We start from the raw sequence: 16,649 nt of genomic DNA on the forward strand, positions 1-16,649 counted from the left end.
CACCGCTGTTATTTTTTAAAAAGCTTTCCCAAAACTCTCTAAGCTCCAAAGAATAGTACTTACATTGTCTGTAGATGAAACTTTTATCTGGGTTTGCCCAAAGGGAGGTGTGGGACTTGCTATCTTGGCCTATCTTAACTGTTTAATCCAAACTGCCACAACTAGACCTGTTACAGAAGGAAACAGGCAGCAAAGATCTAAGGTCCAAATAAAGCCAATTCCACACTAGGCTATGACCTTAGATATCAAACCACTGTCCTCTAACAATGATCAGAATTATATTTCTATATGGTAATAGGACATGACAGCAATTTGTGGTTGTCTTTATGTCAAGAAGAATGAACTACTTTATATTTAATGGAATTTAATGGACTTTGGATTAGTCTGGTAGTTTTATGAAGATCTTAAAAAATAGTTAAAAACTTTGATTACCATTAGTTGTTCTTATAGAACAAAAGGGAGGAACTGTGAAGGAAAAGTGTTTGGAACTGCTTGTCTGTTATTCTAGGAGATCATGACTTCATCTGTACCAACACATTTCACATTAGGAAATTACAGTGGAACCTTGGTTTACGAGTAACTTGGTTTACGAGTGTTTTGCAAGACGAGCAAACATTTTAATACATTTTGACTTGATAAACGAGCAATGTCTTGCAATACGTGTAGTATGGATACACTTTGTCTGCTGAGCATCATGTGATCACAACTGAGCTGATGGTTCTTCTCTCTCTCTCCTTATCTCGCTCGCTTGCTCGCCCAGCGCGTCTCTGTCTCTCTCTCCTTATCTCGCTCGCTCGCCCAGCCGTCTCTCTCTCTCCTTATCTCGCTTGCTCGCTCGCCCAGGCAATCGTCTCCTATTCTCCGTCTGAGTCTGTGTGCCTCACTCATATAGTCAACATCCGTACAAGCTTATACTGTTTACTACAGCATTGTGACTGTGTGTGTGTGTGCTGTGAAGTGCGAGTCCCCATCTTGCTCCCCAAAATACGAAGCTGAGTCTCAGTACTTTAACACCAGTTTTATTCAGCTTGAAACAGCAACAGCGCTGTTATTTATTGTAGCGGGATCTTTATAATGTTCCTTGTATGACCCATTGATGACAGGCGCTTATAGCATGTCTGCAATCTTTTTGGATGCGCTTATACGGCGAACTGCTACAGCGCTGGGAGACTGCGATTGCTTTGGGACGCTTTTCCGCGTGTCGTCCCGTTGGGTGGATTGCCACATGAGTTTAGAAACTCGCACCAGCCATGATTCTTTTTAAAGGTAAAGTGCAGGTTAATTTGTATTATGTATTTTACTTTATATTTTGTATTAATCATTTTTATATGAATAGTTTTGGGTTGTGGAACGAATCATCTGAGTTTCCATTATTTCTTATGGGGAAATTCGCTTTGATATACGAGTGCTTTGGATTGCGAGCACGTTTCCAGAACGAATTATGCTCGCAAACCGAGGTTCCACTGTATATCATATAACATTTAACATTGTGCTTTGTTCTGTGATAACAGTTTATATATAAGAAGTTTTATTCTTTAAACCAAATGTTCACACAAGACTTTTAATCAATAACTATTTTGGGACCTTTGGATGTTATTGGAAGAGGGGTACTGCTAAAATATGTACCTTTACAGTTCATTGATGGGATTTAAATGTTTACTAGCTACTATATGTAAATGAACCTAAGCGATAAGAGGGCCTGTTCTCCAAAGACTAATGACACTTGCTATGGAGAGCCTTGCTGCTCACATACTGAGCCTCCTCCAGTTGGTGTAAATAAAGGATGTCTTTGGATTTCATTTATAACAATGGCTTGAGACTTTTTTTAATTTACTAAGTATTTTCTGCAACATATTGATAAAAAAATTCTTTAGTTTATTTTATTTCAATGTAAAGAAAGAATCAAAATAAATCAATAAGCCTATTGTATAGTGTTCAGAGACCTCCTTTTCTTTCTGCCAATGGTTTTGCATTGTTATCTAGTTTTAAAATTTCTATATTGTTTTTTTGTTGAGTCACTGTGTACTAGTGAAAATTTTACATTAAGTAAAATTTTAGAATTCTAAGTATACACTTTCCAGTTACTGCTTCACAGCTTTTTCTACATGGTTATATTTTGGAGTTATGTGTTATGCATATGCAAAAGATTTAAATGTTGATTGTTGGCTCTGAATTTGACAAAGTGAGTGTGGATGCTTACATTCCATCCTAGACTAGTGAATGCCTTGTGTCTAAGCCTTCCAGAATAGGCTGCAGTTCCCTCTGATCCTATAATAAAAAGAATAGATTCAGATGAAGATTAATGGAAAAAATACAAAACTATGTCATTAGTAAAGAAAAAATGAGGACTGGCACCTTTGTGTGACCTACCAGAAGTAAAATACAGAAATCTGAAAGGATTCATATCTACTTTTGCGGATCAGTGAATCATTGGACTTAGTGGTGAAGTCAAGTTTCTCCATGCTATGTATTTGTAGTCAATACCAGCGGGTGGACCAGCAGATACCACAGAAAAAATTCTATTCACTTTATGGGTGGGCTTTGGAAGTTCAAGGTCCTCCTTGTGGGCTACCACTTTTGAACACTTAATAGACCATGTTTTAGATGGAATACCTTGCTCCCAGTGTCTGGTATATTTAGATGATGTGTTGTTACACAGGTGATCTTTTGAGGCTACATCGGAGTCCTTGTGCACTGTGATAGAGAGATTAAGTAATCAACAGATTTTGGGACACCTGTGCAAATTATTTGCTTAAACTTGCAAGGCTTAATTTACTTTATTTGCTGTATAAAATCTGCACATTGTAAACTATTGGTTGTTCCCTGAAGAAGATCCATTTATAAGATTGTTTTTTTTCTGTTTTTGCTAACCTAAACTTTAAATTTAAACCTCTGTCAGTTTATTGCTTACCTTTCACCGTTTTAGATCACTCATTGCATTTCAACTGATTAAATTTGAAGAAAAACTGGAAAAATTGAGGTGTCCTAAAACCTTTGACTGGTAGTATATATATATTGTGAAAGGTGATATATAGGTCCCCGACACAGACTGACAATGGAGGCATGTGAAAACTAAACAAAAAGATTTATTTTTCTTTACCTATGCGACACGTCTTCTCTATGTCCCACAGGCAGTACACAGTCCCAAAAGCACACCAAACAAAATAAAACAAAGCACCAAAACAAGACACACTCTTCACCACCACTCCTCCCAGCAAATGTTGTTGTCCTTCTCTTCCTCCTCTGGACTCTGGCTCCTGGAGTGGTGTCTGCTGGCTTCTTATATAGCCAACCGGAAGTGCTTCAGGTCATAATTAACCTAATTCAAGCTGCACTTCCGGGTGTGGCTGCTTTCCAGCCCACACGGGCTCGTTAAGCCATGCAGCTCCCCTGTCGGTGGCCACGGAGTCCAACAGGGATGAGCTCCGGTGTAACATAATTGTGGCCCCGATGCAACCCAGGGGGGCTGCCACCAAGTGTTCCGGGGGACGTAATGTGCATCTCATGGCTGCTTCCCTGGGGCCTCATGTATAACGCCATGCGTAGAACTCACACTATAACATGGCATAAGCACAAAAGCAGGAATGTGCGTACGCACAGAAAAATCCAGATGCATAAATCTGTGGGTACGCAAACTTCCACGTTCTTCCGGTACATAAATCCCGGTCACCGTGAACAACAACAACATTTATTTATATAGCACATTTTCATACAAACAGTAGCTCAAAGTGCTTTACATAATAAACAATAGAAAAATAAAAGACACAATAAGAAAATAAAATAAGTCAATATTAATTAACATAGAATAAGAGTAAGGTCCAATGGCCAGGGTGGACAGAAAAAACAAAAAAAACTCCAGACAGCTGGAGAAAAAAATAAAATCTGTAGGAATTCCAGACCATTAGACTGCCCAGTCCCCTCTGTGAAAAGTAACACATGTGCTGTCCCGCCCCGTCTCCTCCCAGAATTATGCCTCTTTAAATATGTAAATCAATATAAATAGCACTTAAGCTCAGCATTCTGTGAAAACCACAAGATAAAATAGAACAATTTCAGCGAATTCCAAGTGGAGGCAAGGAAGAACGTACTATTTGTTGGTTTAAACAATGGCATAAACAAGAAAAAGAAGTTGATCGAGTGACATAGCGTTGGAGAAACTCGAAAGCTCAAGTTCACAAAGTCACACAGTGCCTGAAATAAAAAAGAAGTTGTCAGATATCAAATTCGCCATGAAAAGCCGAGTCATAGCCCACCATCTGAGTTTCATATGAAAGCTCATTAGGGTACAGAGAAAAAAAATAGGCACACAGTGGGAAAAAAGCACGAAATGTCAACTTTAATCTCGAAATTTCCACTTTAATCACATAGTTTAGTTTGTAATTAAAGTAGAACATCATAAACTTCATCTTAAAATCATTTAATTTACTAGTTTCTCAAATCCCATCGTAACTAAAGTAGCACGTTAAATGCATTGTTTTGTATTTGATCTTCTACGTGCTCTGTGTGTGTGAATCACTACGCGCTTCTTAAACCGGCTTTCTCTTCTTCTGACAGGACACATAATCCATTACATTCGTAATATTACAGCTCTCTGAATAATTAAAATACTGAGATGTAGATGATAGGAGTTAAAGCATGTTATTAAACATGGGAACACGGTGGTACAGTGATTGTTCGCGACCTTCGATGAAATAATTTATTGCATCAATACTGTCTCTTTCAAACATACTAACCCCCAATTCCTGTCCTTCCTTTTCTTTCTACAAATACCCAATCGCCACACAATCAGCTCTGTAATAGATGTTAATCCATCTGTAAGCCTAGAACGCTGATTCTTCAATACTTTTAAGGAACCTTGAAATATCTTCGTAGTACATGTTTAATTATTCTATCCTTCACGCCAGTCCCAGTGAAGCATACAGTGCGAGGCAGAAACAATCCATGAACTGAGCACCAGATCCTTGCTATCGTAGCAACACCGTATCCTTTAATTATTAACAATATAGATTATTTAAATGAAGTTAAAATTTTATCTGTAATAGGAGGGTGCTACATATAATAAACATATTTTGCTGCATTTCATCTTAAAAATGATATCGTCATCATATGTAAATACACACTTTACAAAGTGGCTCAGGTTGTGCAATATTATAACTGTAGTGCAAGTTTACAGTGAGGTGATTGCACTTATAGTATAAGTACAAACAGTTCTACAAGGAACACTTTATGGAGTGATTGATTGCGTTTAGAGCTCTTAGGATGTAACTCTTTCTGAACTGCAAGGTCTGTACAGGAAAGGTTTTGAAGCGTTTGCCATGTGAGAAGCAGTTCAAATAGGAAGCATGGCTGAGGCAGCATGTGCTTAATGCTGTATACAGATAATTCTCTTTCCGATCAGCTGCTCTGAATGGTGCAGTGAGAGTAATATGGAAAATGGATGCACTGCTTTGACGCTGGGTGCTGCCCGTCAGCAAAACCAAGCGGAGAATTTGCGTACGCCAGGGAATGAGGTACCGTAGAAATGTGCGTAGCTTTATGCCAAGTTTAGGTTTTATACATTTACGATTTGAACGCGGAAACTTTCTTATGCAACATTTCTGTGCGTGCGCACCGTTTATACATGAGGCCCCTGGATACAGTGCCAAAGGGGCGTCTCAGCCGTCTGCCACAATATATATATAATAGTATGAAGCCCACTAAAACCTCATTGGTGCCTACACTACTTCAAATGTTCATAGAACAAAGCCTATAACAAGTAATATTTCAGACTAATTTTGTAAGTAAGTAAGAAAGGAAAGAACTTGAGAACAAGCCCCCTCCTCCACTTCCCACTCCAATTGCCTCACAAAAAGGTGAAGACATAACATGTCAGAATTCCATTCCTCTGACATGCCACAGGGCAAGGAACACCAGAAAGATGCAAGTCTTTACTCCTACACTGTAGTAATGAAGAACCATCCATCCCTCCATTATCCAAACCGCTATATCCTCACTACAGGGTCACGGGGGTCTGCTGGAGCCAATCCCAGGGCACAAGACAGGAAACAAACCCAAGGCAGGGCACTAGCCCACTGCAGGGTGCACACACACACCAAGCACACACTAGGGACAATTTAGAATCGCCAATGCACCTAACCTTGCATGTCTTTGGACTGTAGGAGGAAACCAGAGAACCCGGAGGAAACCCACACAGACACGGAGAGAACATGCAAACTCCATGCAGGGAGGACCCAGGAAGTGAACCCGGGTCTCCAAACTGTGAGGCAGCAGTGATACTCACTGCGCCACTGTGCCGCCCTAATGAAGAACCAAGTCAAGTCAAGTCAAGTCAAGTCAAGTTGGGGAGCATGCACTGGAACAGTGCGTTGCTGCACCCAGTACACGGTGAAACAACTCGGGATACCGGTTTGCAACTCCCCAGGCAGACTCACAGTCCATTCCCACCCTCCGGAAATGACCCTCTATCTGCCGCAGCCAGGTGTTACGTGGGTGACCACTTGGCCTGGTCCAGCCACTCGGAACCCCAACAATGAGGACCTTAAGAGCCCTCGGAGAAGCACACCACAGAGCCATAGCGCCATAACTGATGTTCCTTCACAATGCAGATAATGTGCCTCATTCGGGACTTCATGAGCAACCACTCATTTGACACAAAGTCAAACCAACGGTACCCAATGATTTTCCGGAGAGACACATTACCAAAGGAGTCCAGTCTTCGTCTCAGGCCACTGGATAGCGTCCATGTCTCGCAACCATATAGCAAGACAGGAAGCACTAGAACTCTAAAGACATGGACCTTTTGCATAGATATCGGGAGCACCACACACCCCTTTCCAGTGACCTCATGACCCTCCATGCTCTCCCAATCCGTCTACTGACTTTATAGGAAGAGTTACCAGAGACATGAATGTCACTGCCAAGGTAAGTAAACCTCTCAACAAGGTCAACACTCTCTCTGCAAACAGACACAATGCTGATGGCTGTGCCCAAGAGGTCATTAAAGGCCTGGATCTTGGTTTTTATCCAGGAAACTCGCAAGCCCAGACACTCAGACTCCTCACTCAGTCTCTCAAGTGTCGTGATCAGAGCCTCCATTGATTCTGCAAAGATCACAGCATCGTCACCAAAGTCAAGATCTGTGAATCTTTCTTCACCAACAGATGCCCCAAAGCTGCTGGACCCCACGACCTTGCCCAACATCCAGTCCATACAAGCATTGAACAGAGTAGGAGCAAGAACACACCCCTGATGAACCCCAGAATCAACTGGGAAAAATGCAGAGGTCCTGCTTCCACTCTGCACAGCACTCAAAGTACCAGTTTACAGACTGGTCATGATATCCAGTAACCTCAAGGGGATCCCGCGAACCCTCAGGATGTTCCACAGGGCAGCTCGATCAACTGAGTCAAACGCTTTTTCTAAAATCAACAAAGGCAGCAAAGAAACCCCTGCCAATATTCACGTTTGCGCTCCACGAGAACCCTCAGTGCCAGGATGCAGTTGATGGTAGATGTCTTAGGCGTAAAACCAGACTGTTCCGGTCGCTGGTAGGTGAGCAAGTGATCATGGATCCTATTGAGGATGACCCTAGCAAGGCCCTTACCTGGCACCGAGAGCAGTGTTATACCCCTGTAGTTACTGCAATCCAGGCGAGCACCCTTCCCTTTCTAGATAGGGACAACAAGTCCCGTTTCCAGTCAGTTGGGGTGATGCCAGTCTCCCAAATGTAAGCAAAGATTGCTTGCAATGCCAGGAGGACACATTTACCACCAGCCTGGAGAAGTTCACCTCAGATACCACAGATCCCTGCAGCCTTTCCCCCCCCACCTCAGCTGGTTCACCACCTGTGCAATCTCAGTGAGATTGGGTGGTTCGGATAATTGGAGGATCAGTCTCAAGAACCGTGGACCCAGAGATCTCCAACGTCCTAGCTGGAGGATCAGCTTTGAACAATTGCTCGAAGTAGCCAGCCCTGCAGTGTCGTCCGTATGAAGAATGAAGAACCACTTAAGTAAAATTATTAAAATTACTTAAACTTACAAATAAGGAAGCCTGGCACAACTAAAATGTTAAACTAGGTAAACAAATCAATATGGACTATAAATACACTTTGCAGATTATATACATTGTGCTTAGCACGTTAATAAGCAGCTCTAATCAAGCTACACTGGGCTAAAGTAGTGAGTCTTCACCCTGCATTTAAATGCTGAGAATGAAGAAGCTTCCATTGTTCTGGCAGGCTTAATATTTTTCAGTTTTTTTTTTTATTCTCCAAACTTTAAGAAGAGTGGGATCCAGTAATTACATTTTACACCCCAGGGGAATAAAAAGTTCTGTTAAGTAAAAATGGCTAATGTCTCTTAAAACTTTATATGTTAGGAGAAGGATTTTGAAATTGTCCCCAAACGTAATTGTAAGCCAATGTAGCGACTGACTTAAGAAAATGAGTAATACTGCTATACCCCATTAAGCTGGAAATCATCCTTGCAGCTGCTTTTTGTTTAACTGGAAGCTACAAATAGAAACTTTAAACAGCAAGCAAACAAAGCCTTGTACAAGTCAGTTCTGCTTGAAATACTGTACTTTTGGTTGCATGTTTGTGTGTTAAAAGATAGATCAGTACAGTAGACAACTTTTAGATTGCATGCTGAGCAGGAAAACCCTTTCCAGGCCTTCTATTACAATTCTAGCATTTTTAACTTTTCTGCATGTTTTCTACACTTTTTTTATTATGGACTTTGCTTTATTATCATGAAGATAATTTTCCATTTGCTTTGTACCCCAAAAGCAGTCCAGGATCCTCACCAGCCAGCGCAGAAGAAGCTCTCCCACTCCAGCTAACCCATAATAATAGAACCCCCTGCATACTGTATTATTTTACATACTGTTGGTTCACTGACACTAAAAGAATCCCCCAGTTTCTCAGCCACATGTCAAAAATCTTAATGTTATGGGAACTGGGAGACAAGCTGGTATAGGCAGTCCTTTTTTTGGTCACAGATGGGTTCCAAAAGTGAAATGATCTCCACTCTCTGTACATTATTAACAAAAGTTCTTGTATACGTACTGACCATTGTACTGTGTTCATTTGACAAGGTAAAAAGGTTCAAATTAAAACCTCATTTTGCCCTGGAGTATAATGAATGCTTCATTTGGAAATCTAGATTAAGCAAAAACTTGGGACAATTTCAATTCCTGACTCAGAAAGCATATTTAAATTAATCCAGTTTAAGATTAAATTGTAGTCTATAATTTGGCTTAATTGCTGCCTGGGAAACCACCATGAAAGCTCCAGAATGCCTCACAAGCACGAGAAACCGTGGAAAACTCAAACTTCTGCCGAAAAGGTAATGAGGGTTCTTTGTAATTGAAAAGTATTTACTATCAAACAAAAAAGAATAACAAAAGGTGTTCAAAAGTGCAGGAAAAAATCGCTAATACACCAATTCAGAATCCAAAGACGGTAAGAAAAAAAATCAAAACCCAGCAAAAAGCAACAAAATGGCAATACTCACAAATCCTCCTAGTAACTTCAGTGAAACACTGCTAAGGCCTCTTCACAGGGTTAATATATAGGGGTCTTAGCAGCAGTGATGTCAGAATGGACCCAACTCTTGGGGAACCATGCACAAACCATATGGAATGGAGATAGCTATAAAAAACAGTATATAATTACAAGTATAACAGAAAATACATAAAAATAATAATTACAAAATAAACAATAAAACATAAAACATGTAAATTATTGGTGTAATATGTAATAAGAACAGAAACAGATCATTAAGGGCCGGTTGCACAAAAAAATAACAAAAACATTTACAGTACATCATTATAATGTCTTTCCAGATGCAAGTACAAACAATGACTAAGGACAATGTAGTCGTGAAAGGTGGTCATATGGAAAAGTTCAAATGATGGGAAGCTAGTAGTGATGTAATGCCCCTTCGCGCTGTCAGTCTTCAGGTTTGCAGACAAAATGGGAGAAGAGGTATTAGGTGATAGCGCCAGCCTTTGACTTGGGATAATTATCATTTGATGATCCCTGAATGTTTCTCCCAAGCGCACATGTTTGACAAATATAACACCATTATGTTTAAGTTTCTGTACTTTTTGTATACCATTTTGAATTATGGCCATTGCCACAATGTTTGCAGTCACTATGCTTGCTGTCAGTCATATAACACGAAGAGCCACATGAGATATTATGCCAGGCACACTGCCTATATAAAACTATGTAAGACTTCTGTTTTAATTATGATTCCTACTACAATAAAAATGGGAGTAGCCCTCAAAAAAACATACAAACACAAGGCCAGACCTGCCCTTTTTGTAGATCTGGAGCCACTGGAAAGGCCTTACCCCATACAGCCCACCCCCAAACTCAAATGGCTTGCCTTCAGTCACCACATAGCTCATAGGATTCAAATAACAAAATATAGAGATTTTTGGAAAGGATAAGAAGGAAAAATAAAAAATAATAAAAAAAAATGATCCAGCAGAAACCCAGGCAAAGTTACTTTATATTGACTTATTAATTAAAGAAACCAAAAAGAGATAACAAAAGGCAGAGCAAGAAAAAAAAAACAACTAAAAAGGTGTTGCCAAAAAATCCTATTAAGGTCAAACCAGAAAATCGTTTCTTAAATGAAGTAAGGAGTAGGGAAGTCAGTAAATCCAAAACATCAAACAAGAACCAGGAACACAATCAGGAATCAAAAATTAAGTGAATGCCAAAGTGCCAATTTAATTGGAGCTTCCTTTTACATTCTAGTTGGGGCAGTACCCTAGCTGAATGACCTAGTGGCTCTGCCTCCTTTGACGTTACATAAAAAAGAAAACTAATGAACATAAAATACAAAAATTGACATAACACAAAAATACAAAATAATTAATAAATAATTTTGCAATACTACATAAAAACAAAATGAAAAAATAAGCCAAAAGCAGAATTGACAACTAAAAATACAAAGTGATATTCAATAAACAACATAAAGTATAAAATAATTGAAAACATATTTGAGCTAGGAATGAGGCGCTCACTAACACACACCACTTCCATTGTTAAAGTTTCAGGATGTACTATAGAAATGTCTTGTTCATTATTTATTTCAAATCCTTTTAGGGTGTTGAACCTTTTGAATGATTATTGGTTGGCCTCTGGTTTAAGTACTGCACTTTTGCCATTGGTATTCTTTTGTCTTACTACATTTTTGACCTTTGTTTTGGTTTTTTGAGTTGGCTCACTCTCAAATCTTCCAGTTCTTGTAAAACATTAACCTTCTCAGTCACATGCCTTTTGGTGTCCGAACATCTTCCGATTTTAAAAAACTCGTTAAAAAAATAATTAAAACCCTATCACATGAAATAAAATAGATGGCTCTGCTTTTTTGTTTCTTTTTTCCTTCACTGTGCTTAGTCCTACTCTCTGGTTACAACATAGTCCAGCTGAAGAGAAAAAATAGGACATTATAAGAAATCATCTGTTTTTGTCTTAATGGGCTTCTTTCAACTGATTGCAAGAGATAAACATTAAAGAGAAATCAAGCTACTTTAAGTGCAGTTCATAGTACATTTTACTACTCAGTAACTGACTACTGTTCATTAATTAAACTGAATTCTGAGGGAATAGTACTCTTTTCTCAGCACTTGAAAACAAAAAATGTATTATCTGGATTTGTTAAGCAAATGATTATTAAAGGTTAAGCAAGTAAAGTGTCTTTTAATTACAGGTGTAGAAGAAGAGTGTTCTCCTCGGCACCTTGTGCCCTGTGTATTTGGTAACTAAGTTTCATAACAGTGCTCTGCCAGTAAAAAAGAAAGCTTGATTTATTGAACTGACAAAAATATGTCACCCAATGCCTAACTTCCTCAAAGTACATGGCTCAGGAAAGAAGAAAGATCATAAGATTGCAGGGCATATGTGCAAGGCGCCTGTATATTTTAAGGGGAACTTAGATAATGTCTAGTTCAGATATTACATCATTTACAGAATCATAAGATAGAGGGGTATTTAAAGCTCCCCCTAGCCATTGTTCAGGGTTCAGAGGAACAGCCTGCTGCGATGGACTGTGCTCTCTAGATCTCTACTTTCTGTGACTCCTGATGTAGAATAAACAAGAACTTGTGAAAAACATCACCTGCTGTCGAGTCTGCAGTTTCTTTCGCCCACACAGGTGATTATGCAGCCTCATATTTTTAATCCAAAATGACTGAAAACATTGGAAAAAAGGGGAAAAAATTATTTTTATTTTATTATTGATCAACAATAGGTTTCTGTCTAAAGAATTTACACTGAATGGACAAAGTATGGTCAAAGTTTTTTTTTTTATTGCAACACCCTGAAACCTCAACCCTTTATAAGGTTCTCTTGAGCTTATATTTTATTACCAGATACTACAAATGATGGCTGGAAGAATCCTGTAAGCAGTGTTAACAGATGAGTTGATCAAAGAAAAATTGTTTTATTCATGTCTACATTACTAAACGTATGCCTAACATGCTAATTTTAACAGCTGCATTCTATACTGTATTTTAAAAGAACCTGCACTGATAAGGTCACCCTTTGTTTTCTTAAATATCAAGGGTTACAAAAGGCATCACAGTAACTACATAAATACACATTGTTACTTTGGTAAATCCTGGATTTACTGCTCTAGGGTTATCTCAAATATACAACAATCCATGCTCATAATCATATTTAAAACTGTGTTCCTGTACAGCTCATCCTTTATGAGTCACAGACATATGTTTGGCTATGAATTTGCTGAACAAAGCTCTCAGATGTCATCAGGCAATAATAGCTATCCCAGGTATTTGAACTTTCACATTAGAACTGTATTAAAGCACATATGTTTTACTGCTTTAAATCAGTTGATGGAATTTGACTGATGTCTCTAATAAAATAATATATTTTCATGAAACTTTATATACTGTATGTTGCTATTTCTTGAAGATTTTAAATGAATTTTACTCTTATATTTAGTTACAATACAATACAGTTTATTTTTGTATAGCCCAAAAACACACAGGAAGTGCCGCAATGGGCTTTAACAGGCCCTGCCTTTTGACAGCCCCCCAGCCTTGACTCTCTGAGAAGACAAGGAAAACTCCCAATAAAACCTTGTAGGGAAAATGGAAGAAACCTCGGAAAGGCAGTTCAAAGAGAGACCCCTTTCCAGGTAGGTTGGGCGTGCAGTGGGTGTCAAAAGTAGGGGGTCAATACAATACAATATACACAACAGAACAATTCCTTAAGACAGCATAATAATAAAAATTTTAGAAGTACGGTTTAACAGTAGATGATATGACATAATTAGGTTTGGATATTTTTAGAGTCCTGGAGACCTCATCCATCTAGCTGCCTCCCCATTTGGCCATGCCACGGCTGAAACGTTGCTCCGATGAAAGGACCCTCTTTCCCATGATTCCTGTGATCCTCCATCAGGGATGACTTTACCATAGGCAGGCAAACAACTTGGCAGGTGGTCCGTGGCACCAATTGCCACATTTGGGTACCGAGAAAAGAAACAGAATAGGTGAGGGTTAGTATTCAAATATAATTATCATGTTACTTATGTTATAGTGCTAATGACTAACAACAGAGATGCAGTATGTACAGTTAATCAGCAGCTCTAGTCAGGATATGCTAAACTGAAGTAGTGAGTCTTCAGCCGGGATTTAAAGGCTGAGACTGAAGGGGCATCTCTTATGGAAGCAGGAAGACCATTCCACAGTTTAGGGGCCCTGTAACTAAAAGCTCGACCTCCCACTGTTATTTTATTAATCCTTGGAATCCTAAGCAGACCGGCATCTTGAGATCTTAATGTGCGCTCAGGTTTGTAAGTCATGATAAGTTCAGACAAGTAAGCGGACCTTGGCCATTTAATGCTTTATATGTTAAAAGGAGGATTTTGAAATCTGCCCTAAACTTAACTGGGAGCCAGTGTAAAGATTTAAGAACTGGGGTTATGTGTTCATATTTTCTTGTTCTTGTAATAATTCTTGCAGCGGCATTTTGGATTAACTGGAGGCTGTATAGAGAACAGTTTGAACAGCCAGTGAACACCGCATTGCAGTAGTCAATCCTACTAGAGATAAATGCATGAATTAATTTCTCACAATCCTGTTTATTTAGAAAGCGCCTTAATTTCCTAACATTTTTAAGATGGAAAAACATGTTTTGGACGACTTTGTAATATGCTTTAAATGACATGCTAGAGTCAAAGATAACTCCTAGATTGCGGGCTGATTCAGTAAAATTAATTGGGATTCCAACTGAGTTAAATGACGACAAAATATTGCTGTGATCAGCGTCATTCCCTCCAACAATTAACATCTCTGTTTTATCTGTATTTAAAGACAAGTAGTTCTCATTCATCCATTCCTTTAATTCACTAACACAACTAATTAAAGACAACATCGGAGAAACTTCATTTGATTTAAATGAAAGGTATAACTGGGTGTCATCTGCATACGAGTGAAAATTAACATTATGTTTCCTAATGAGAGATCCCAGTGGAAGCATGTAAAGTGAAAACAGTAAAGGTCCCAGTACTGAGCCCTGCGGACACCATATTGAACTTCTGTGTATAATGATGGAGTACTGTCTGCACATTTCTGTACATACTGGAATCGATTTGATAAATAAGAACTGAACCAAGCGAGCACCGGGCCTGTAAGCCCAACATCGTTTTCTAGCCTGTGCAGTAAAATAGAATGGTCAATGGTGTCAAACGCTGCACTTAAGTCCAACAACATAATTACAGTGGAATTTCCTTCATCAGAGGATATCAGAATGTCATTTACAACCCGTGTTAGTGCCGTTTCTGTACTATGACCAGTCGAAAGCCAGACTGGAATTTCTCAAATAAATTGTAATGCGTAAGGTGTGACTGAAGCTGACTGGCGACTACTTTCTCTAGTATTTTAGAGAGAAATGGTAAATTTGAAATAGGCCTATAGTTATTTAGTATGTGTGGGTCTAGGTCTGACTTTTTAAGTAAAGGTTTAATGACTGACACTTTTAGTGCATCAGGTACTGTGCCATGCAGTAATGAACTATTGATAACGGTTAGAATAGGCTGCAAGAACATCCATTGCACTTTTTACTAGTTTTGTTGGCACCGGATCTAGGGAACAAGTAGTGGGCTTCATTTTAGTAATTAAAGTTAAGACTTCCTGGTGAGTTACAGGATTAAAATTATTAAAGTGCTGAATGCAATGTGACAGGGTCTGCTAAGCTAGTATTTGGTTTGTACTGTGATGCTGAGATCTGGGATCTTATATTTTTAATTTTCTCATTGAAGAAGTTCATAAAGTCTGTACTGCTAATATCTGTTGGTATTTTGCACTGTTGATCTGAATTCCATTTGTTAATTTAGCCACTGCTCTAAAAAGTACCCTAGGATTTTTATTATTGCTATCTATTAATGTAGAATAGTATTCTGAGCGAGCTTTAAAGAGGGCCTTTTATATTTATATACACTCTCTGTCCATGCAATTTGAAAGACATGTAGCTTTGTTGTTCTCCATCTGCGCTCCAGTTTTCATTAAACCAGGGAGAGTTTCTATGTGCTTTGACCACTTTTGTTTTTAGGGGAGCCACTGTGTCCAGAGCATCTCTCAAGGTCACATTATAATGTGATATTAGCTGATCTAAATTGTTTTCCACGTTTACATTTGATGTTAACTGATCTAAATGGTTTTCCACAATTACACTCGACTTACTCAAGGTATCTATAAATTTTGAAGCAGAATTACAATCTAGATGTCGCACTGTCTTTGTTTTAATCTGCGAGTGCGCTGGCATGGGCAGAACTAAATCAAACGTAATTAAGAAGTGATCGGAAATAACTACATTTAATGGAGTAATATTTAAATTTTGAATTTCAACTTTGTAAGTTATAATTAAATCTAATGTATGGTTATGATTATGAGTTGGACCTTTGACAATCTGACAAAATCCTACTGAATTTAACAAATAAGTAAAACATTTGCTAAAAGTGTCAGTTTCCACATCAATGTGTACATTAAAATCCCCCATCAGAACTACGTGATCATAATTTATTGCCAAATCAGACAGAAGGTTGCTAAATTCAGTCATGAACAATGAATATGGCCCTGGTGGTCTGTAGACTAGCACTATAATTGTGTTGGAATCTGTTTTAATATTTAAAATGAATGCCTCAAAGGATGTAAAGTTGCCTAAATTCTTAGGAGAAGTTGTTTACAATTTATTTTCTACTGTTTAAAGAAGAATGTAAATAAGTATTAGCTACAATCTATACATATAATTCACTAAGGGCACGCAAGACAGTGAGCGCAAGACAGAGAGCCCCGCCCACCAACTCTAAGACCATGGGATATCCACGACAGAGCCCCGCCCGCCAACTTTAACCCTCCTCCTGTGTCATGGGATACACACGACAGAGCCCTGCCCGCCAACTCTAACTCTCCTGCCACGTCCACACTCACTCTCGAGGCATGCGTACTGCCTGCTCATATGCCCGCCTGGAACACCTCACCAAACACAGCCTCAGTCACTTTCGTCTCTGCTACAGTCCATATTAACCTCAGAGCCATGTTGACTTTTCATTGTTCTTTTCGATACCGGCTGCTTTTCTAGATATATATATATATATAATCGACCA

This window comes from Polypterus senegalus, chromosome 2 (genome assembly GCF_016835505.1).
Source record: "Polypterus senegalus isolate Bchr_013 chromosome 2, ASM1683550v1, whole genome shotgun sequence".
Classification (NCBI taxonomy): Eukaryota; Metazoa; Chordata; class Cladistia; order Polypteriformes; family Polypteridae; genus Polypterus; species Polypterus senegalus.